This window comes from Leopardus geoffroyi, chromosome B1 (genome assembly GCF_018350155.1).
Source record: "Leopardus geoffroyi isolate Oge1 chromosome B1, O.geoffroyi_Oge1_pat1.0, whole genome shotgun sequence".
In the NCBI taxonomy this organism is placed as follows: Eukaryota; Metazoa; Chordata; class Mammalia; order Carnivora; family Felidae; genus Leopardus; species Leopardus geoffroyi.
In genome coordinates, this window is record NC_059327.1 from 145,053,157 (window position 1) to 145,077,366 (window position 24,210).

Here is a 24,210-nt window from a genome sequence, read left to right on the forward strand (position 1 = left end):
ATATTCTCTGTTTTTGTCCCCCCACCCATCTTTGCCTCCCTCCCTTATCTTTTTCTCTCTTCTCTTTCTCATTCCTTTATTCACTATGATCAGAAAATGGGAAAGGATATAAGATCTCAAATTTTGCTGTTTGCAAGGAAATTATTTCTCCTTGGAGGCTGGCCAGTGTTTCTCAAATGTTAGTATGCAAAAGAATAACCTGGAGAGCTTATTAAAATGGCCAGGCAACATTTTGATTATTTAGGTCAAGGAAGGGGCAGGTTGGGATTCTGCAGGTTAACAGGTACCCCCAGGAAATACTAATGGAGTTCTCTGAGGGCTTTGCTTTGAAAAGCAGTGAGCCTGAGGGCAGATAACTGTTCTGACAGACACATTTTTTTTTTCTAGTGGTTTGTTATACTTTTGGACATATATACTCACTGTTTGTGATAAAAGAGATATAGATTTGAGGATTTTCCAACACAAAAAACTACTTTGCCATAGTAAAGAACCTTAAAATATTCAAGATTTATGTTCAGTTAGGTTTTACATTTTAGCATTTGAGTACATATAAGGTCCCGGTTTTTCCACCAGAGTAAAGAACCTTAAAATATTCAAGATTTATGTTGTTAGGTTTTACATGTTAGTATTTGAGTACATATAAGGTCCCAGTTTTTCCCTGCTCATTATAGAGTGCTTAGACCCCCTGACAGCATTTTAAGTTTGGGAGGAAACTGAGAGATCATCAGCCCTATGCCTCTCTTCTCTTAACGTACAGAGGAAACTGGGAGGCCTGGAGGATTGGATTGTCCAAGTTCGTATGCCTACTGGTGGCAGAGCTAGGTCTGAAAAAAGTCTTCCTAGAGATCGTTTCATCAAGACAGACACAATTCAACATAACCGGCTTAAGTTTTTTGTAAAATAGACCATTTGTATTTCTCTTTCTGTTTTTATATTTTCACATCAAGGTACAATTGCATCTGGGTTTCAGGATTATAGCTTTTGTTAGCTCTAAAAGTAAATAATGTAAAATATCAGTCTTTCCCATCGAAGTTCTCTATTTAAGTGTTTTCAAACCGAGTTTTGAAAATATTAACACTGGCACTTAGTTCTTGACTTGGATGAACTTAATCTGAATGAAGTCGGCTTTTACTATGATACAGGCAACGGGGATTAAGACTTGGAAGGTAAGGGAGGGGGTGGAAAAGGTCTCATGGCGGAGGTGTTTCTGGAGAAAACCCTTGTTTAATTAATTAATCAGGATTAGTTAATCACATGATGAAACACAATTCATATCCCTTTTAGAATGCTTCATCACATGTAACTAGCTGCCAGAAATAAGACCCCCTTGGTGGAATGTTTCACTGAGACAAAGTGACACTAATTCTAGATGAGCTTGGAGCTGTGAGATAACATTTTTGTGGAACTCTGGGCCATAACTGAGTCCTGGCTTTGTCCCTTACCAGCTGTGTGACCTTGAGCAAGGCATTTTACTTTTCTGGTCTTCTCCATTTCCTTATCTAGAAGTTGAAGGGATTGGTTTCAATACCATTAATGAACGCTTCATACTTACAAGTGTCAGGATTATGGATTTGTTATTTGTGGATCATTGCTAATAATAATCATGGCTGATTGATTGATTGATTGCATTTTTCCATTCTGGAACTTTATTTGCCTTTCCGAATACTTAGTTACTAGAACTGGGAAAGAGTTTCAGGCCATTCTCCATTCACATTTTTGTTATTTTATGATCTACTTGATGAGGTTTTGGGGTGATAGTGGGGGGTCTGGAGCCGATGACGAAGAAAGAATTCTTGAAGATGGCTTTGGGGCAAAAAAGTGATTCTGTCACAAAAAGGGACAGGACCCATGGGCAGGAAGAGCTGTACAGTGGTTGAAGAATGGCGGGTTTTATACTATGGAGTTGGGGAGGTAAAGTCAAAAGGGAAGCCTCCAAAGGGACTTTGATATGTTAAAATTTTTTTTTAACACTTATTTATTTTTGAAACACAGTAAGAGACAGATCATGAGCTGGGGAGGGGCAGAGAGAGGAGACACAGAATCCCAAGCAAGCTCCAGGCTCTGAGAGGTCAGCACAGAGCCCTAACCTAGAAACCATGAGATCATGACCTGAGCCCAAGTGGGAAGCTTAACTGACTGAGCCACCCAGGTGCTCCAAAACTTTGATGTGTTAAAGAGGACTCTTAAGATGCCTGAGGCCTTGCTATTGTCAAGCTAAGGTTGTTTTTCTTCTAGTAAGGCATGAACATTAAGGCAGCAGGGGGTTTCTGGAGAAATGTTCTACTCTGTATTTGCCTTAAGTATTTGTCAGTGGGCTGCAAGGTTATAAGGACATTTAATTTTACCTGCTATTTCTTTCTTGTCTTTGTTCCCCATATTACTACGGAGGAGCTCCAGGAAACAGACTACAGGCTTCTGGAGATTAGGCTATTGATAAGATTGACTTTTTCTTGTGATACTTGTAAACTTATGAAGACCCATGTCCTATATGATTGTGGTCTCTAGCAATTGGCCACTTATGTTTTTTTTCCCTTTCCTTTGTCCTTGGGCAGCCAGCAGTGCCTGAGGAATATCACACACATCCCACCTGGTGGGAGGTCAGGGGTGGGGGGGGGTGGGGGGGGAGTGCTCTAGCTTGTACTTTGTCCTCAGCCGTCCCCACGCTCCCTCATCATACTGAAGGTCATTTCATAAATGAAGTGCTCAGGACTGCAGAGCTGGCTGGCACCTTTAAACCGGAAAAGAGATGGCATCTCAAGAGATGTTATTTCATATCAAGGCCATGTACCAGAGGGCTGCTTGTGTTTGCGTGTGTGTTTAAGAGAGAGAGGTCGTTGAGTAGAATTTGGAAGCAGATCATCTCTATGTCTCTATCTACAGGTCTACATTTATTTCTCTCTCTCTCTCTATTTCTACGCATATCAGTTTCTATCTATTCTATATATTTATATACATATCTGTATCTCTATAGAAAGATCTATGTAGAGATAGAGATTCGATATAGAAATATTTATTTTGTATATTATATATAAATATATACTTTCAGGTAATAATTATTATATTACCATTAATATCTTTAATAATAAATATATTAAATATAAACATATATTTCTCCTCCTGGGCTTGATCTATCAGTAGATCTATCTATCCCTCCATCATTTATCTATCTATCTATCTATCTTCTCCCAGGAAAAAAAAAATAGAGATCAGACTGGTGGGAATGTCTATCTCCAGAACGTATCATACAAGAAGGTGGGCAGAAACCTTCTGTACTTCCCTGATGTGGTGGCACAATTAACTCACAGATGTACCTGTGATGTGATGGGGGCCTGGAAGGAAGCCAACAGTTAAGAAAGAACTCTTGAGACATTATCAGTGCAAAAAGGTGTTCTTATTAAAGCATGGGGATGGGACCCATGCACCGAAAGCGATGCACTGGGGCTGAGAGGAGTGATTGATTATATGCTTTTTAGTTGGGGGTGGGAAGTAGAGATAAGGGAAGTTCCAAAAAGAATTTTCATATGTTAAAGAAGACTTACAGGATCCCAGAGGTCTGGCTATTAATCAAGCTAGTGTTGCTTTTTGCCACTAGCAGAGTATTAACATGAAGATAACTGGGAGTTCTTTTTTTTTTTTCTTTTTTTTTTTTAGTTTATTTATTCATTTTGAAAGAGTGCTAGCAGGGAGGGCAATGAGAGAGGGAGAGAGAGAATCCCAAGCAGACTCCATGCTCAGCATGCAGAGCCCGACTGGGGGCTGGATCTCAAGGACCTGTGAGATCATGACCCGAGCTGAAAGCAAAGGTCAGATGCTAAACTGCCTGAACCAGCCAGTGCCCCAAAGCAGTTGGGAGTTTTTGAGGAATAACAGCAAACTCTGCCTGTCTCAAGTATTTGTCCTTTTGTCTTTGTTCTCTTCATCACCTGGGTCTTCTCTCCCTCTTTCCCCCATCTCCTGCTTTTAGGGGAGTTTCCTACCATGTTAAGCTGGTTATTCGGGCTTTCTTGGTGAAGAATCCAGAGGACACGGGGCAAGAGGAGGGTGAGACGGGACTGAGCCAAGGAGAGAATTTTCCAGGGATCTTGGGTGAGATGTGGCTCCAGGACAAGGGGTGCTGAGAAACATTGTCACGGTTTCAGTATTTCCTTCCCATGGTTTGAGAAACCCAATTACTTCAAAACTCTTTTTGCTTCTGGAGGCTGTTTTGGACCGCAATGCAGCTTGGTGACTGACCTACATGATCAATGGCTCATTAAGCGTCCCAATTGTTCAGCTCTGTGGGGAGAACCTGAGGGCCTGCTGGGGAAGTATGAAGGAGAACTTTGGACTTGATCATTTTGCTCTTCTAAATCAATATTAAAGCTCTTCATATGATGTTCAAAAGACTGTGTGTAGTACTCCAGGAGCCCAGATCAGAAACCCCATGGGGATGAGGCTGGTCTCTGTGTCTGCCATATAGAAGGCTCAGTAGACATCTTTTTGGAATGAATGAGTGTTGAATAAATAGGACAGTCTGTTTGAGGTCACTGATTCATACTTAGTGAATTAATCTAGGAAATGGCTCTCTGAACAAGTCCAGAACAAGTCTTTATATATCCTAAGCTTTGAGAGGGAGAAAGAGTAAGATACGTAAGGGGTTTGGAGTTGAGAAAAAAATTAACTGGGTGGGAAAATAGAGGTGCCGGTCATGGAAGTGGATTTCTTGCAATTTACTCATTCATAGCTTGCGTATTCTGAGTAGAAAATAAGAAAGAGAAGGAAACTCCTGTGTGTGAAGCCATCGATTTCATCTGTAAACGGGAAACAATAGTGTGTCCTTCAACGTGGTTGTGAGGCCTAGAAGCCATGGATGTTGATGTAAAGCATTGATGGGTCCAGGCATCGTAAAATGTAAAAACACATTTTATTATTATAGCTACCATTATAGCTGCTGTCAACCAGTCCCATTTTTCAATTCTTAAACAATACCCATCCCCAATCCTACTTCTTTCTAGCCAAAATTTGGGTGAGTTGGTATACTTAACAGATAAAAGCTGCAGAATGGGGACCCCAGGCCTCCCCTAAGGCACATGCTCAGAGCCTTCCAGACTCCTCCAGGAAACCACTGAGCTGGTCCAAGGCCAGGGTCAGTCATGATTCACTAAGAAACCTGGTTCTCTCCTGAAGCAAGTCTCTTAAGTCAGTGAATTGGTTTCTCTCAGAGCAATGCAAAAATACCCAAAAAACAAAACAAAACAAAACAAAAAAACACAAACATCATTGCATGACCGAGATTTCTCTGATCCCAAGAAAAATGCTTAACCTTTTTTTTTCCCCCCTCTTTTTTTCTCACTTTGCTTGGCTGCTTCTCTTCTCACCTTGCCCTGCTTCCTTTAGTAATTAGTTTTGGAAGGAAATCACTCACATAAGGAAAATGATCTAGGAACTCAGATTAAAAAAAAAAAAAAAAAAATCTAGCCAACATGGATATGTGTGATTCACAGTTGCTTTAAACCCACAGAAATTTGTTTGCACAAATTAATAGCAACTTTTAATAAACAGACTTTACTGTTACTGCTAAAAATATTCCAGTCAGGCTTTAGTTGAAAAGAAAGATATGAGAGGAATCTATCCCCATGGCAACAGGACTTTTAAGAGCAGTTTATGCTACAACAAAGATCTGTGACAGCTTTTGAAGATGTTTGAGGGTTTGTTTTTCCAGACTACCTCAGTGAGAGGGAAGGAATAGAAGGACATAAAGCTGAATATGCAGAGTTTGAATTATCAGCTGGGTGAGCCTTCCCTTCCTTATACTCAGGGGTGAAACTGTGATGATAAAACTGGAAGTCTTTAGAAAGGTAAATTACCTCTCCAAAGGTAAGCTGCCAAACCTTGTGGATTAGTCTCTACCTGAATAAGAGTCCACGTGCAAGGGTTTGATAAGAATAAAAAAGATGTGTAGTTATTTAGAATGCATCTTGAGTCAAAACAATTTTCCTTGGACCAGCTCACCAGTCAAAGGGAGACTGAGAATTCATCTCAGTTAAAAAGACGTTGCTGTATGAAAGGCGGATCTTACTAGAAAGTGTGTTTCAGTGCTGGCTCGCTGCATTTCATCACGATAGAGACCTTAATAAGCCATATTGTAAAGTGCCCTTCGCAGCCCCGGTGACTCAGTGACTCTCGAGAGGAGTAATGTAGAGTGAAGAGGAGAACTCATTTTATGCAACCAGTGTAATCTTCAAGTGACTATTAAACCAGGTCTGGGACTCATTCGATGCAAAAGAGGTGACTTTGATGGTAGATAAGCACCGAAGGAAAGAAACCAGAGCCCAGGCTTTCATTTTAGAATATGGATACAAATTGAATGCAACTTAAGGCACCCCTTTACTGTTATTGTTTTCTGGGTTTGAAGGGGAATAGTGCATACTGTTGAAAATTTCAAGCTGTACAAGAAAGTACAAGAGAAAAATCCTCCATTATCACCAGCCAGAGGTGATGTCAATCTGATTTTGACATTTTTCTGATGCACTAGAGGCAGACTTTTAGAAAGGGAAGGTATCTTTAAAGGTCAGGTTGCCAGCCCCTGGGTTTCTAGATAAGGAGAATTATTCAGGAGGGTTAGCTGGTGCTGAGCTCACACAGCCAAAAGCACCCAAGTTCACAGACTGCTCATCCAGAATGTTCTGCCTAATACCACTATGCCTGTCAATGTTCAATTATTTCGTCTTCTAAGTATTTCAGGGAAAACATTAAACCTTCCAATCCAGAAGATTTCCCGGAGAACAACAGCTTGCAAAAGCAAACACCTATTCTGGGTTATAGTCAAAGCCCGAGCTATTCCAACTGGGATTACCTAAATGCATTTTACAGCTAGGACAGAGTCCTTATAAAAAAAATGCCAATTAATGGTAAAGTGTAGAGAATGAATTTAAAATTTTGTATGTCTTGCCTATTGTTTGATGTGAGCACCGTTAAATTTTTCTAGACTTAGTTTGCTATACCCTAAGATTATAAAAATACTTACTAACCAGCATTTTCTCACTTCTGTAATCTTGCTTGCTTAACACATTCCTCCCCTTCCCCTTTCCCCCTTCCCCCTTTTTCTCCCGCCACAAGTAAGGGACAAAGCCTTCCCGCCAAAGGACAGACAAAGGACGCCCGATCAGAGAACAACAAATGTCCTTACTTTAAAATCAACTAATCAGGCCCCTCATAATCTGAAACCTCCCCTATGCTATTTGTCTCTGTCTATAAAAACGCTGTACCAACCCTGATCAGGGCCTCTTAGCGTCACCGGCAATGAGTGCGCGGAGGTCCAGGTTCGAACCTGCAATAAAGGACCCTTGCCGCTTGGCTTTGACTTACGACTCTGGTGGTCTCTTGTGGGGGGTTTCGCGACCTCGGGCATTACAAAAGCTGGGCAAAAAAAAGTTATCCACCTACAAAGCACATTTATTTTTTCTCTAGGTTTGTGCTTGATTTTGGTATTCAAGAAGGAGGGCAATGGATCTGTAGTTCAGTAATAAAATAGCCTTTAATCCTAATTACTTATCCTGGGAGATGTGGCAAGAGAAGTTCTGACGAAACAGGGACCCACAAATCAGGGAACGTTCTCTTATTTCGAAGGCTTCATTCTTCACCATATCCAATATATTAAAATGCACCCACTTTGCATATTACACATTCTTTCGGGTATAAAATTCATGAAAGGTTTTTTTTATAAAGTTGAATGCTGCCAAGGGTCATGCTCCCTTTGGAGACTTTAGAGAAGCAGCCATTCTTTGCCTCTTTCAGCTTCTGTAGGCAGCCAGCATTCCGTGACTTGTGGCCACACCACTCCAATCTTTCCCCTGCAGTTTCACTTAGTTCTCTTCTCTGGGTGTATAATCTCCTTCTGTATCTCTCTTATAAGGACACTAGTGATGGCATTTAAGGCCCACCCAGATAATTCAGGATGATCTCAGAACCCTGGAGTTAATCATATCTGCACAGACCGTTTTCTCTAGATAAGGTCACATTTATAGACTTCTGGAGATTCTGGTATCTTGGGGGCCGCCATTCAACCCACTCCAGCAAAATAGGGCATTTTGTAGCTTTTCAGCTAAACAGTTTGGATTTAAGATTTTTATGTTTGCGTGTTGGCACCAAGAACATTCTTTCCAGTCTCAAACCTTTCTGTGGTCCCTCCACAAGTTTCTAGCTTTGCGAATACTGGAGAAAAGTCCAGGAGAGAGACTTTCTCCTTGTCTACAGCCAAGCTGGTTGATAAGAAGCCTCTCTTTGCCATACCTGTAACCAGCCTAGGTATTTTTCAAAGAGGCATTTTGCTAGGAAGCATTGGCAAAGGAAGAGACACCATTCTACAGGGTCCTTGGATGTCATGTGCCTGTGGCAGCAAATAAGAGAAATACAGCGAGTAAAGCACCTGATGTCAGCTCAAGTCCAGGCAGAGAAGCACTAGACTTTAAATCCCAAACCTGGAACAGTTGGATGCATTCGCCAGCTCTCAGGAGCTTCTGGCGCTCCTGGGCACCCTGGTGGGCCTTTTTCCAGAATTAGTTCTAGTATTTGCAGCACCTCTTCCAATGAGGTAGAGGCTTCATTTTATAGGAGAGGAAAATCAGGGGCAGAAAGGTTAAGTGATTTGCCCAAAGCTACCGGGGAAGCAGGTGTCCGAGTGAGGATTTGAACCCAGGGCTGCCTAGCTCCAGAGTTCCGCCTCCCATGGATGCACTGTGCTGCAGCGGTTTTGAGACCAGAAACAGAGCACCTAAGACATCCGACAAAGAAGCAAAACGAAATGCAGCCTAAAGGACAACAGGACTAGAGCCAGGACATAGACTCGACCTCTGTTGCTCCAAACTAGTCTCCATTTCTATCCTGGGATGGTGAAAACACGAGATGACGTTGTTACTGGCACTGCTTGCCTGTGTATGTGCCGTTTGGTAAACCGTGTTTAACTGATTCCATAGCATGGGTTCTGGTCTTTGCAACTAAACTTTTTTGGTGGTCTTTAGTCATTAAATGTCTCGAATTAAAATGACAGCAATAACAAAGCCCAAACCATTCTCAGATAGTGTTAATACCCGAGCTTGATGTATTCAATTAATGTTAAGAGTTATAAGCACTGTGCCCAGAGCAGAAGAACCGGGAAACTCATGTCCCTTACAGAAGTCTTTCCCAGAGGTCGGGGTTTTGCTCAGTAATTCTCCTTCCATCTGTATTATTGCCAATAGTATCATTTATTCAATATTCCTTTAATGCTTGCATTTTATTATTTTTTTAAATGTTTATTAATTTATTTTGAGAGAGAGAGAGAGCAAGCAGGAGAAGGGCAGAGAGAGAGGGAAACAGAGAATGCCAGGCAGGCTCCGCAGTCAGCACAGAGCCCAATGTGGGGCTTGAACCCACAAACCATGAGATTATGACCTGAACTGAAATCAAGAGTTGGATGCTTAACCAACTGAGCCACTCAGGCACCCCTAATGCTTACATTTTAAATTTATACTTACTTTAAAAGGCAACTCTATCACATAAGTGGAAAATCAGTATCACCCACTGGAAATATTAATGCTCTGACAAGGAAACTATTTCTGAATTTTATTTTATTAAAATTTTTTCAACGTTTATTTATTTATTTATTTATTTACTTATTATTTTTGAGAGACAGAGAGACAGAGCATGAGCAGGGGAGGGGCAGAGAGAGACAGAGACACAGAATCCAAAGCAGGCTCCAGGCTCTGAGCTGCCAGCACGGAGCCCAACATGGGGCTCGAACTCACTAATTGTAAGATCATGACCCGAGCGGAAGTCAGATGTTTAGCTGACTGAGCCACCCAGGCGCTCCTGAATTTTATTTTGTTTTATTTTATTTTATTTTTTTAAATGGTTCTTTTTTTTTTTTTTTTTTAGTATTTACTTAGTTTTATTTTGGGAGAGAGAGAGAGAGAGAGAGCGGGAGAGGGACGTTCCCAAGCAGGCTTCATGTTGTCGGTGTAGAGCCCGATGTGGGGCTTGATCTCACCAACCGTGAGATGGTGACCCGAGCCAAAATCGAAAGTCAGATGCTTCTGAGTTTTAGCTCTTAGTCACCTGAGAAACAGGTACCTGGCTTGCTGTGTTACTGTCACAAGGGAATATTAGCAAATACCGTATGATCTCACCCCTATGTGGAATTTAAGAAACAAAACAAAGGAAAAAAGACAGAGACAAACCAGGAAACAGACTCTTAATTATGGAGAAGAAACTGATGGTTACCAGAGGGGAGGAGAGTGGGGGGGATGGATGAAACAGGGAATAGGGATGAAAGACTATACTCATCATGATGAAAATATACATAAATAAAATTAAAAAAAAGAAATGTGATGATGGGCATGTATGTGAGCTGCCTGAATACATCTCACTACCCCCATGACGCCCCTCCCTTCTTGTGGTCTAAAGCCCGAAGCCGAGATTTTATGTTATGTGCTGCTTTGACGTCTGAAATTGGAGGGCCTTGAATGGCCTAACCACAAGCTCCCCTCCCTTACTCTAGCCTGTGGATAACGTTCTTGGTCAAACAACCCTCCTTATCACAGTGACCAGGCACAGTGCCTGCTTGTCCCTCAACCTCAGACTCCAGTTCCCTGACTATCTGTATGATACAACAAGCCAATCTCAACCTTCCGTGGGAGCCAGGGGTCACCTCACACTCTTGTTACTGCAAAGCCTGCCTTTCACAATCCCTGGTTACGTTCTGTCCCCAAGTGAAACCCCTGAGTGGCACACAGTGTCCTCCTCCCCCAGGCTATGAAGACATGACTACAAAACTGCTAGGGTCTCATCTCTCCAGTGTCAGGTGTCACGCATCTGGTCACCCCCATAATCCTAGGGAGGGAATCCTTTCCTCACCAGGGGAGTAAAGAGGACGTGATCAAAACATCCTTCACTTGGGAAATACTACCACCCTAGAGAACGGTACCCAACCTTATTCTCTTCCTATTTAAAAGAGCTCACTCTTTCCTCAAAGAATCATCAGGCCGTCATAGAACGGACAGACAGACTGCAGGTGTCTTCGGGTAGGAAGTCGTCAAGATGACAGAAATGGTCTTTTGTCTCCTTAAGACTCTTCACTTAACCTTACGAAGCGGCCAGTGGACTTGGTTTGACACATAATTGATAAGCTCTTATTTACTGGGGCGGATGTGGGGACCTTTCTGCATTAAATTCTTCTTCCCGATGGTCCTGCCAAGGCAGCTTTAACTCCTGTTACCACACTGCTTAGCATTCAAAGAGGCTTATTTTCCAAAGATGACAGATAAAATGCTAAAAGTCGTGTAATGTGTGGGTTCAGAACACAGATTCTAGAAGCTCAGGAATCAGACTGCCTGGGTTCAAATATTGACCACTTATTTGCTGTGTAAGTTTAGGTAAGTTGCTGCAACTCTCTGAGCCTCGGTTGCCTTCCTAACAGAAGTGACTTCAGGGGGTGCATCTTTTTTTTTTTTAACTTTTTTTTTTTTTTTTTTTTGAGAGAGAGAGGGAGTGCAAGTGAACAAGGGGCAGAGAGAGAGAATTCCATGAAAAGGAGAGGGAGAGAGAGACACAGAGAGAAAGAGAAGTGGGGCTCACCCAAAGCAGGGCTTGTGCTCACGAGACCCCAGGAGCCATGAGATCGTGACCTGAGCTGAAGTTAGATGCTTAATGTCTGAGCCACCCAGGTGCCTGGGGCTTGAGTACATCTTAAGTGAGTTACATATAAAGAATAGCAGCTGGAATGCAGGAAGCGCTTTAAAAACGTTATCATTTTATTTTTTTTTTTAATTTTTTTTTTCAATGTTTATTTATTTTTGGGACAGAGAGAGACAGAGCATGAACGGGGGAGGGGCAGAGAGAGAGGGAGACACAGAATCGGAAACAGGCTCCAGGCTCTGAGCCATCAGCCCAGAGCCCGACGCGGGGCTCGAACTCACGGACCGCGAAATCGTGACCTGGCTGAAGTCGGACGCTTAACCGACTGCGCCACCCAGGCGCCCCTAAAAACGTTATCATTTTAGAGAAGAAGCAACCCACTTTGCCTTTACCTGGCCCATAACGACTTTTTAAAAAGTCACCGAGGGCGTACCTGGGTGTCTCAGTCGTTAGCGTCGGGCTCTTGACGATGTCTCAGGTCATGAGCTCATGGTTTTTGAGTTCGAGTCCCGTCTCGGGCTCTGCACTGACGGCACGGAGCCTGCTTGGGATTCTGTCTCTCTCCCTCTCTCTCTGTCCCTCCTCTACTCGCGCACGCACACTCTCTCTCAAAATAAATAAACTTAAAAAAAAAAAAAAAAAAGTCATCCAGGTGGTAACAACCTAAGGAGCAAGGACACTTGATACGCATTTTTGACGGAAGTATGGACATACAGTATTATCCAAAAGTGATGGGGCTTTTCAGGGAGGCTTATAGCAGCACAAAGTCTCCGGGTACTCAGTGAAGGAAGAAAAGATCTGAAACGAGCAGGAAAGAGGGGTGAAAATAAGCTTCACTGTTCTTATTGTGGGGGAGGATGGCTCATCATTCCACATACTGGGCGCCGAAGAAACACTGTTGACTGGCACTTTGAGAGGCTGGCGGGACACTATGCTCTCTTCCTGAAGCACTACTCTGTCCTTCCTTGCTTGTAAGTTACTCCTGTACATACCTTTTGCTACAGTTTTTAATCTCCTGGAGGGCAAGAACTATACTTTTTCATCATTTTCATTCCCCACTGAGCAGAGCACAGTGGCACAAAGAATGCAGATGACTGAATATATGTCAAATTAATTGATTTGGGGGGCGTCTGGGTGGCTCAGTCAGTTAAGCGAGTGACTCTTGGTTTTGGCTTAGGTCACAATCTCACGGTTTGGGAGTTTGACCCTCTCCCTCACTCTCTGCCCCTCCCCTGCTTACTCTTTCTCTCTCTCTCTCTCTCTCAAAAATAAATAAATATTTTTTAAAAATTAATTGCTTTGGGTATCAGTAGGGATACAAACTGAACTGATGTCATGACGAAACTGAAAAATACAGTGGCTCAAGGAAAATAGAGGCTTTTTTTTTTCTCTCCTGTAACACCACAGAAGCAGGTGGCTTTGCTCCATGATGTCTTTCAAGGAACCAAGAGGCTAGATCTTGTGGCTTTATGACCCCCCTCGAATTTGTCCTCTGTATGGTCAAAGTTGTTCAATCCAAAGGAAGAGGCAAAGAGTTGTAGAGGGCATGCATGCACCTTCCTTTCGGGGAGGACTCCCACTCATACTCCGTTTGCCAGCACTTAGGTATGTGACTCCGCCTTCATGGGAGAAGCAGTCTGTAGATGGGCAACGATTTGCTCAGCTAATACTCAGGAACAAAAAGGAAGAAGGACGTAGTACTGAGAGACAGTTAGCCGGCTCTGCACATTTTGTTAATTCTGGAATATTTACTCAACACCTGCTCTGCGTGCTCCAGTGCTCCTCAAGGATGGAGATTTAGATGGGGAGGGAGAAGATAAAAATCCTGGCTCCAGTTTCCTCTCATCATGGGGATGCTTGGCATACCCAGCCCTCTGAACTAGACCATCTGTGACTCACACCTCATTTTCCTAGGAAACCACAGGATTTTGGGAATTTTTTGGTCTGAGGCCAAATGGCCTGTGTCAACTATGGTTTGAATGCATTTTTTTTGGCCTGTGGAAAAAAATGTAAAGGGAATTGGGAGCTATAATTACATGTAAAGCATGGTATGTTCTTTCAAAAGTAAATGTGCATATTTTGGTTTCTGATACAGTTCTACCAAATATAGAAAACATTTCAGAATTCTTTGAGAGCAATCCTAGCTTGGAATGTGAATGTTGACTTGAGAAATCATTTATAGCACCAATGGACAGATACATACATGCAAATGAGGCTTTCTAATTTGAGAGTTTTCCATTTTTGAGTCATGAAAACTTCTCAGTTAAACAATATTGAAGCACTAATCCAGTGATAAAACTTTTCCTGATGTGAATGCTCAAAATAAATGGCAATGAAACCAATGGTCCACGTTTGTAGACAATCCTTGACTGTTAAGATAGGGGGTTGGAGGTCTTAGAGTTGGAATCACTTCTCTTTTCTTTCCCTTCTTGCTTCTTTGTGGGTCATGGGAATTCAAATGTAATGTTGCCTACCTACATGTTGCCACGAGGACTTCGTTTTCTCTTTTCTTAGCTCCTTAATCACACTTGAGAATAATTGCTCTAATATAGTCTTTAAAAGGAAGTATAATTTTTGAGTTTGGAGAATAGGAAAGAACTGGTGTCAGAAGAAATGTTCTCATAAAATGTTACCCTTAAAAAAAAAAAAAAAAAAAGGTAATACATCTCCCCCTTCAACCCCCCACCCCGTCCCATCCTGTACCATAGCATTAAACAAGCTTTAAAAAAAATACCCTCAAGAAGCCTAGGGGTATGCTTTAGCAGAATCTCTTCTATTCGAGCCAGAGGGTATGATACTTAAACTGGAGTACTTTTGTTCACCCTGATACGGTTCCTCCATGAATGGGCCGCAAGAACAGGCGTGGAGGTGTGTGACTGCTATTTTATGTATCAACTTGAGTGCACCATGGAGTGCCGAGATTAAACATTGTTTCTGAGTGTGCCACGAGGGCATTTTCAGATGAGATTTGCATTTGACCTGGTGGACTCAGTCAAGAAGATTGTCCTCCCCGTTGTGGGTGGGCATCATCTAATCCACGGAGGGCCTAAAGAGAACAAAAGAGGGAGGAAGGAGGAATTTTCCTCTTTTATTCCTTCCTGACTTCCTGAGGTGCGACATCTCATTTCCTCTTCTCTTGCCCTTGGGGTTTACATCATTAGTTCTCTTGGTTCTCAGACCTTCAGACCCTGACTTAATTAACTACCAGCTTTCCTGGGTCTTCAGTTTGCAGATGGCAGATTGTGGGAATTTTTCACCTCCATAATTGTGTGAGCTAGTTCCTTATAACAAATCTCTATCTATCTATCTATCTATCTATGTATCTATCCATCTATCTACCTATCATCTAAATATCTATCCTGTTACTCTCAAGAACTCTGACTAGTACAAGGAGATTATGGTTCACAAACTCTGAAGTCTATCACTGAGATCCCAGGGTGCTGACAGAAAGCTGTCCCCCTTGGCATGCGCTGCTGTATTTCCCCAAAGCAATCTTTCCCCTCTGAAGGCAGTCCTTGATGGGCAGCATTGGAAGCTCTGTCCAGATCTTAGGACAGATGCATCACATTACTGAAGTTTTAACTCGTCTTGTGGCTACCTTTACCTGAAGTCACTGCTTACTTCACCCCCAACTACTCTAGGCCATCACATTTAATTGTACCCCCTCTCTCTGCTCCCACTAGACTATGAACTCCACAATAACAAACCCAAAGCTATAGGTCACAGCTATGTCTCCTCTGCCTAGAACAGTGCCTGGCATCTATCCTATGCCATGACTGTTGGCTGAATAAATGAATGATCCTTGGTTATGAGTTGTACCTTGACTTAGTGACTTATGCTTCATTAAGTCTTCAACATAGAAAGCATAATTTTTTTTTTTCAACGTTTATTTATTTTTGGGACAGAGAGAGACAGAGCATGAACGGGGGAGGGGCAGAGAGAGAGGGAGACACAGAATCGGAAACAGGCTCCAGGCTCTGAGCCATCAGCCCAGAGCCCGACGCGGGGCTCGAACTCGCGGACCGCGAAATCGTGACCTGGCTGAAGTCGGACGCTTAACCGACTGCGCCACCCAGGCGCCCCAGAAAGCATAATTTTTGTAAATAGTACCTTTACTATTTAGGAGGTTTTGTTAATGAAGCAGGGGCTCAGAGAGTTTAGTTAATATCCTCAAGTCACCTAGCTAGGATTTGTGGAACTAGGGACCTGCTCTCTTGCAGTTCTTCCAAATGGGCTACCAGTCTGGTGTGAACCCAGTGGTGTAAGTAAGGCCTGTGAAATTGCCTTGGAAACTATGAGGGATTATGAGGTAGTAGCATTTAATATTCTTTTGAGCATAGATTATTTAAAAATTTTTTAAATGTTTTATTTATTCTTTCAACGTTTATTTATTTTTGGGACAGAGAGAGACAGAGCATGAACGGGGGAGGGGCAGAGAGAGAGGGAGACACAGAATCGGAAACAGGCTCCAGGCTCTGAGCCATCAGCCCAGAGCCTGATGCGGGGCTCGAACTCACGGACCGCAAGATCGTGACCTGGCTGAAGTCGGACGCTTAACCGACTGCGCCACCCAGGCGCCCCAATGTTTTATTTATTCTTGAGAGAAAGAGAGACAGAGCATGAGCAGGGGAGGGGCAGAGAGAGAGGGAGACACAGAATCCGAAGCAGATTCCAGGCTCTGAGCTGTCAGCACAGAGCCCGACGTGGGGCTCGATCTCACAAGCCGTGAGATCATGACCTGAGCCGAAGTCAGACATTCAACCGACTGAGCCACCCAGGCGCCCCTGAGCATAGATTATTTTAATTGGTGGAAATAGTGCTCAAATAACAAAGTGTTTCCAGCTTCTGAGTAGAATGCAGATGCTGTCAGGTGCCGATTAGAAAGAACGACACTGAAAGAATGCCTTTCCACAGCAATGTAGCTTAGAGGAAAGTGCAAAAGATTAAAGAATAAAATTTAGGATATTTATTTCTTTTATCATCATTTAAAAACACATACTTTACATTTTGAAATCAGCACAAACATCTGTAAAAGTGCCAAGGAAAACAAATACTTGTAGAGAAAAAAGAGAACTTGTCCCCCTCTGGACCAGAAGGAGTTTTCAAATTGATATTCCATCATCCCCAAATATATTAGTGTGGAGTTCCTACAAACAAGGATATTTCCCGTATAGCCACAATACAACTATCGAAATGAGGCAATTGATACCCATACATTGTTTCCATATAATTCTCAGATCCCATTCAAGTTTCTAATGTCCCTTGCAGCAAAATGATTTGATAATCGATGTTCCTATTTCTTTTTTGCATTTGCCAAATTTCCTAGAAAAGCAATCATTGTCCAAATAAGTTACAAATAATCACTATTTTTTGTAATAAATTAGTTTTGACCTCACCACAACTTTATATAGTCACTTTTACATGTAGCAGGAATAATATTCTGGTGGTTTTAATATTCTTTAATTTATTTCTTAATTTATTTTTACTGTTTTAGGGGCCCCTGAGTGGCTCAGTCGGTTAAGCATCCAACTTCAGCTCAGGTCATGATCTCACAGTTCTTGGGTTCAAGCGCTACATCGGGCTCTTGGGCTGACAGCTCAGAGCCTGGAGCCTGCTTCTGATTCTGTGTCTCCCTCTCTCTCTGCCCCTCCCCTGCTCATGCTTTGTTTCTCAAAAATAAATAAATAAATAAATAAATAAATAATCTATATCTATATCTATCTATATAGATAGATTTTTTTTTTTTTTACTGTTTTGACAGAACTGAAAGAGTCCATACTCACCAAGAGCTTGGCTGATTGGAACTCATTTGAGAACCTTCTTAAGATTCTCTTTAAACTGAAGAGTTTCTATCTTTTCCTTGGAATACTTCTGCTAGTGCCATAGACTAGTCTGAGCTGGAGTTTCTCCCTTCTCAGGAGCAACCAGAGGACTCCAGGCCCCACCCCTTATGCCCTCGCCTGCCCATCTCCCCAGCTGGTCACGTGATGAGGCAGCAGGGTTTTAAGCAAACAGAAGTGCTTTACTGAACTGTGAGGCAACCTTAGAATAGTCATACTTTCCAGGTGGGTAAATTGCAGGAATGCAACTCTGTTGCTTAATACCATTTGCCAGAGCTTAACGTGTTCCCATCTATTCCACATAAGTAAACAGAGTTCCACCCAGCAAAAATGTATTATGTTTTTCTGATTATGTAAACAATGTATAATTATTAAAATTTATTTAGAAGATTTGGAAAATTAAAATAAGTAGGTAGGTAAAATTATTCACTAGACATACCTTATGCACAGAAATACATTCTATTATCTGTTTTTTTTCACTTAGAAATGTTATTAGCTATTTTCTAGATTATTGGTATTTTATACAACTGAATTTCCCAACGTTTATGTTAGTGAACCTAATGCATTGAGATGGACAATGAAATGGAGTCCTGTGGTTAAGCTTAGTAAAAGCAGGATGTTATACATCCTTAAAGGAAGCAAGCTGTTTAATCTGATCTAACTTGTTTCCCAAACCATTTGATCACAGGATTTAAAAAAAAAATTAAATCTATTAGCATATGTTGATGAATACTCTTCTTTCTACAACATGTACTTTATGACTATAGAGCATTTCACGACATTGTATCAGTTAAGAATTAATTCAGATCCAAATGGCAGAAAATTCAAACACCAAATAAGATTTTATTTTTCTCATGTAATAAGTAAGGAGTGTGGATTTGGAGCACCAGCTTAATAATGTCATAGGGGCTCCTTCTTTCTTCCCATTTCATTGTTCTTGAATTTCATCTCCCTGCTGTAAAATGGCTGCTACACCTCCAGGTAAGGTGCACTTAGTCTAAGAAGAAGAAAAAAGGAGGGACCAGCAAAAAAAGAAGGAAGGGCTAGAGAGAATGGCAGCTAGGTCTGATCCTTAAAAACCGATCATATTTCCTAGAAGTCTCAAGAGTAACTTCCACTCACACCTCACTGGCCAGCTCTGGGTTACTTGGTCACGCCAAGTGGTAAGCAGGTCTGAGAAAGTAGGTGTTTTAGCTTTCCAGTCTCAGTGATAGAAGAGGTCAAGGGGGAGGGCATGGTGAATAGTCTTTGGCTGGATAGTCCAGACTATCTACCCATCCCCCTGACTGCCTAACATCCGCAGAGGCCGTTCTTCCTCCTCATGAACACGTTTTCCACATGGAGAGCACACCAGAATCTCGTCCAGTTATCACAGCTGGCTTAAAATTCAGGACCCTGGTGTGATGTGCTAACTTGTCCCTCAGGCCTGAAAGTAGTTCATGCTCTAGCGACCCATATTATCTGTCTTCACCGTATACAATATACAATGATGGAAAAAAGGACTTTCGTAAGGAAAAATCGGATAACGGCAAACCAAGCTTCCACGTCTGTTCACAGAAAATGCCAAATCTCGCTGCTGGCGAAGACCGCGGGACCAAGAAGTCTTAATGCGCTTCTCAATTCACCAAACTGGGGGCGCTTGGCTCTTCCCTAGAGAGGATTTCCGTTATTCATTATCCTCCAATGACACCGGAAAGATGGCCTTCTTGGAGACTGTGCGTCTTTTTCAGCCCTCTCCCCTTGGTACCAATTTGGGGCCCCTGACCTTGCTTTATGGGTTAAACACTCACAGGCCTTGTTAGCCAAACCTGGTATCCTCTGCCACCACAATTTCTTAACCATGTAGTAGCTTTCTTGGCTATTTTCTCTGGGGTAAGTCCGTGTGTACAAAATCACAGCCAAAGAGCTTGCTCCTCATGGGAGGCCTCTGTGGTCTGCCCATCCTCCTTTTCCTGAGATGAACTAGCTTTTGCCTTAAGACAATATGGAAAATGGTCTTTACTAGTGCGCTTGGTGTCTTCTGTGCATCCCCGCAGGCTCACCCTCTGTCTTTTCAACTCTCAAATGAGTAAAAATTTCCCTTGCTTAAGCTCACACTCCTCCCCTTAGCCCCATATCCATCCCACATCCTGGCCACCCCTTGTCGAAAATATCCCATTACCTTTTCTACAAATATTATTCTCTGCTTTCATGAACATGCACATGTCCAGGATTAATACTGACAGCAGATGTGACCAGTTTATGAAGTAGGCTGAAGTCACTGGGGTCACAAACAGAAGATGGTTTTAGTTTTCTCCCACTTCTTCCTTCAGACATTCTGATTTCTGATCTCCCTTCCAAACTTCAGGTATCATTTTAGGTATCCTCACTTATTTTCAGTTGGTTTCAACGCTTCAAACAGCCATTGTTGGTGACTCTGACCTTAGGGCCTTAAAAAATGCAATACATCCAAAATTTCAATCTCATATCCAATTGAAAACTTGCCCCCTCCCCAGAAATTAAGCACTGACTTTTGGTTTGGGGATTCCTGTGGAAAGGGGGACACGGTCTGATTTTTCATCCTTTATTCCCTATACAGTTTTCTACTTACGCCTTTTTCAGGATTCGCACAGAGAAAGGAGAGATTATGGGAAGATGTGCAGAGTGGTATCTGTGATAGGATTGCTGGTATTTTCTGTCGCTCCCTTATATAGACAACATATACCCTAGATTAAGCCCCAACCCCTTGGTATACCTCATCCATTCTAGTGCTTACGCTTTTGAATAGTCAGCTCATGCTTGACTATTTTTTTTTTTTCTAAAATTTTAAAAAATATTTATTTATTTTTGAGAGACAGAGAGAGACAGAGCGTGAGCAGGGGAGGGGCAGAGAGAGAGGGAGACACAGAATCTGAAGCAGGCTCCAGGCTCCGAACCATCAGCACAGAGCGCTTCACGGGGCTCAAACTCACAAGCCATGAGATCATGACCTGAGCTGAAGTTGGACGCTCAACTAACTGAGCCCCCCCCCCCAGGCGCCCCTCATGCTTGACTGTTTTCTGTGTCACTCCTTGACACCTGGGAATTCATGCACCTTGCGTCACTAAATGGTGGGCATGTAATTTGCTCTACTACTGACCCTCTAACATACCAGGTCTCTTCTCTAACACACCAGCATTTTTCTGCCTTTCCACATTCACCATGTGGAAAACAGGCCTCAATCTTCATCTTCTTGTAAGCCCTAAATTCAAGGGGATTTATGCCATGCTCCCCATGTCACCGTTGACTCTCTCAGCATGTTTTTCTCCTTTCCCATAGAAGCTCTGAACTTGCATTTCTGTAGTTTGGTGACTAGGGGATGAGGTGCCCTATTTCTCTTCCATCTCTAATAGCAGGACTAGAAGTCTGCCCTTAGAGGGGTTTCACTTCACCTCTGTGAATTCCCTTGGCAGCAGCCCTCCTCTCGAAGGCTGAGTTTGTTTTAATACAGCCAGGATGGGGTGATGGGTTCAGTACTAGGTTTGCTCTCTCTTTTTGAATTGAATTGAATTGAATTGAATTCGTTTTAATTTTTATTTCAGAGAGGGGAGGAGAAGGGCAGAGAGAGAGGGGGAGAGAGAATCCCAAGCAGGCTCCCTACACAGCATGGAGCCCAAAGTGGGGCCCACTCCTACCAACCTTGAGATCGTGACCTGAGCCCAAATCAAGAGTCGGATGCTCAACCAACTGAGCCACCCAGACATCCCGGGTTTGCTCTCTTTGAATAACGTGCCTGGAAGCTGTAAAGAGCAGATCTCCAAGAACATAGGAAGCATTGTGTCCTTATCTCTTTAAGCTCTCCACATTCATTGGAGTTTCTCGGTTAGATCAAGTGATGCTTCTCTTGCTCTAATCTCATTAAGAACACCTGGGAAATCATTCTTCTAGACTTCGGGGGAGCGGGGGGGGGGGAGGTTGGCAAACTGTGCAGCTCATATTTGTAAAGGAGGTTTAATTGGAACACAGCCGCATCCTTCTGTTCTTTACGGCTGCTTTCACACTATAGCTGCAGGGCTGGATCGAGCCACCAAGGCCGAATGGGCTTCAAAGCCAAAAATGCCGCCTGTCTGGCTCTTTCCAGGAAAACTGTGCTGACCTAAAAAGTCTTCATTTGACATAAGCAATGATTGTCAGACTTTTGACAGACCTCTAACCTAAGAGCTGGGTATTATGATGAAATTGAATACATGAAATTGTCAATTGACTACTTTTGACCTACAAAAACAGCAATTCCTTATGTTTTCTCCTTTTTACAAAAAAATTATTTTTAAGTAATCTCTACACCCAGTGGGAGCTCAAAATCACAGCCCTGAGATCAAGAGCTGCATGCTCCACTGACAGAACCAGGCAAGTGCCCCAATTCCATATCTTTAAACCAAAATATTATATAGTTTGCAAGAGAAGCCGACTTGAGGTTTAAAGTTTTCATCCTTCACTTACCAGGTATCTGACTCGGGAAGATTCACGTAACCCTCCCCAATCTCCCTCTCAGAACCTTTATGACAATTACATGTATTGGACAAAGCACTTACCACAGTTTCTGCTGGAAGTAAGTTCTTGATAATTGATAGCCGTTTTGTTACTGTTCTTATTAAGATAAGCAGTAAGGTACAGACCAGAGAACCCTCTTTGTGAGATGCTCTGAGGCCCGGCCTCACTGTCGGTAATTTACCTGCCTCTGTGTATGCAGGTTTCCCTCAGAGTCTCCTTTTGCCACACATCCTTCTAGATACATTCCGCCTCTTCCCACTGTTTGAAGTTCAGCGTCTGCCCTAAAACACAGCATATTAAAAAACAGTTTTAGAATTGGCCGATGACACCGTGGTATCTCACCCAGCCTAATGTCCTTTCTGTTTCATCTTCCACAAAAGCGGGTTGGGCCTCTTTTCCATAAACGCATCCCCGTGGTCAACCAAAGACTGGAGAACACATCAGTTGTCACTCAGTTTATTCACACGTGTGACTGAGAATAGCCCTTCAATCTGGGGGAGCTGTGTTCCAGGTGAAATCTGAAACTGATACGACATGGCTAGAATAGTGGTGGTGGACACGGGTGGAGGGGAAGAGTGACTTCTTTATTTATTTTTTTTTTTTAATTTATGTTTATTTACTTTTGAGAGAGAGAGAGAGAGAGAGACAGAGTGCGAGCAGGGGAGGGGCAGAGAGAGAGGGAGACACAGAAACCGAAGCAGGCTCCAGGCTCCGAGCTGTCCACACAGAGCCTCATGTGGGGCTAGAACTCACGGACCGTGAGATCGTGACCTGAGCCAAAGTCGGACGCCCAACCGAGTGAGCCACCAGGGCTCCCCAAAGAGTGACTGCTAAGTAGACCGAGGGATGGAGGACCCAGAATTTAGAATGTGTATGCTAGCTAAGCACAAGTTAAGCATGCTCGTTCAAAAGTGGTACGGTGTGAAATATTTGGAGAGGAAACTATGTGCTTTAGCAAAATACATTCTAACATTTTCATGGTATGAGAGCTGATCCCTCTTGGCTCTTTATAAGAAAAACAGCATGAATTGAAGTGTTGGGGACCACCAGAGGAGGAAGGAGTGTCAGCAGCGTGGAAAGGGACAGGAGCTAATGAAGTGTAGATTTCAGGGCACCCCATTTGCATGGATCCTTTCTGAGATGCTGTATAGAATTTTGTATTCCTAAGTTTGTAATGCTTGCCCTAAAAGGGGCCCTTTGGATAGTACAGGCTTCAGGACTCCTACAACTTAGTTTTTCCCAAGGAAATAGTGAGAAACAAAGGAAAGGGAGAGAGAGGAGGGGTAGGAGGAGGGTGGTGAAGGAGGAGGATCCCAGAGAGGGAAAGGGGGGAGGGGGAGAGAATTGCCGATCCTAGCGGAGGGACGCAGAGGAAAATTTTAAGGGGCGGGTGGATGATGTGGACTTGGGGCTGACTGTCCTGCTGCACTGAGACGTAGATTCCTTGTGTGCTCACACTTTTGGTGGCACTTTAGGAACTTCAAGAAGCAAGGCCTACTTGTGAGTTGACTTGATGAGGGGAAGGGTCAGTGTGAACAGGATATGGAATGGGGGTGGGGTGTCAAGAATTCAGCAATAGATGGGCACAAAATGTGGCTAGGAGAATTTAAGGCCCCTTCTTCTTCGGAACTTTGGAGACAATGAGTTTTCCACTGTGTGTAACATGGGGAATTTTTATTTATGTCTTAAAGAAGAAGATTACTCTTGCAGGGTGGAGTACATTGCAGCCATCTGCATGTCTGACACTTGGGATACATCCTTAAATACAATATATGAGTAATAATTAAGATCCGCGTTTGGTCTAGTCAGTTGAGTGGTTCCAGCAGACTAAAGTAAAAGGTATGGTTGAATTGGCTGAGCTATGATCAACTGAGGGTGTTTATGGCATTAGTCTCTTAGATTGGGGTGGTAATTAGCCCTGGTAGATGGGAATTAACAGAAGATAAGCTGGATATGAAAAATGAGAAAAATCCAGGCAGGAAATAAAGACCCCTTAAAGTTATCTTAAAAAAGAAACTAATGTTTCTTTTTTTTATTAAAAATTTTTTTAATGTTTATTCATTTTTGTTTTGAGAGAGAGAGGGACAGAGCGTGAGTGGAGGCGGGAGCGGGGGGTGGGGGAGCAGAGAGAGGGAGACACAGAATTTGAAGCAGGCTCCAGGCTCTGAGCTGTCAGCACAGAGCCCGTCGTGGGGCTCGAACTCATGAA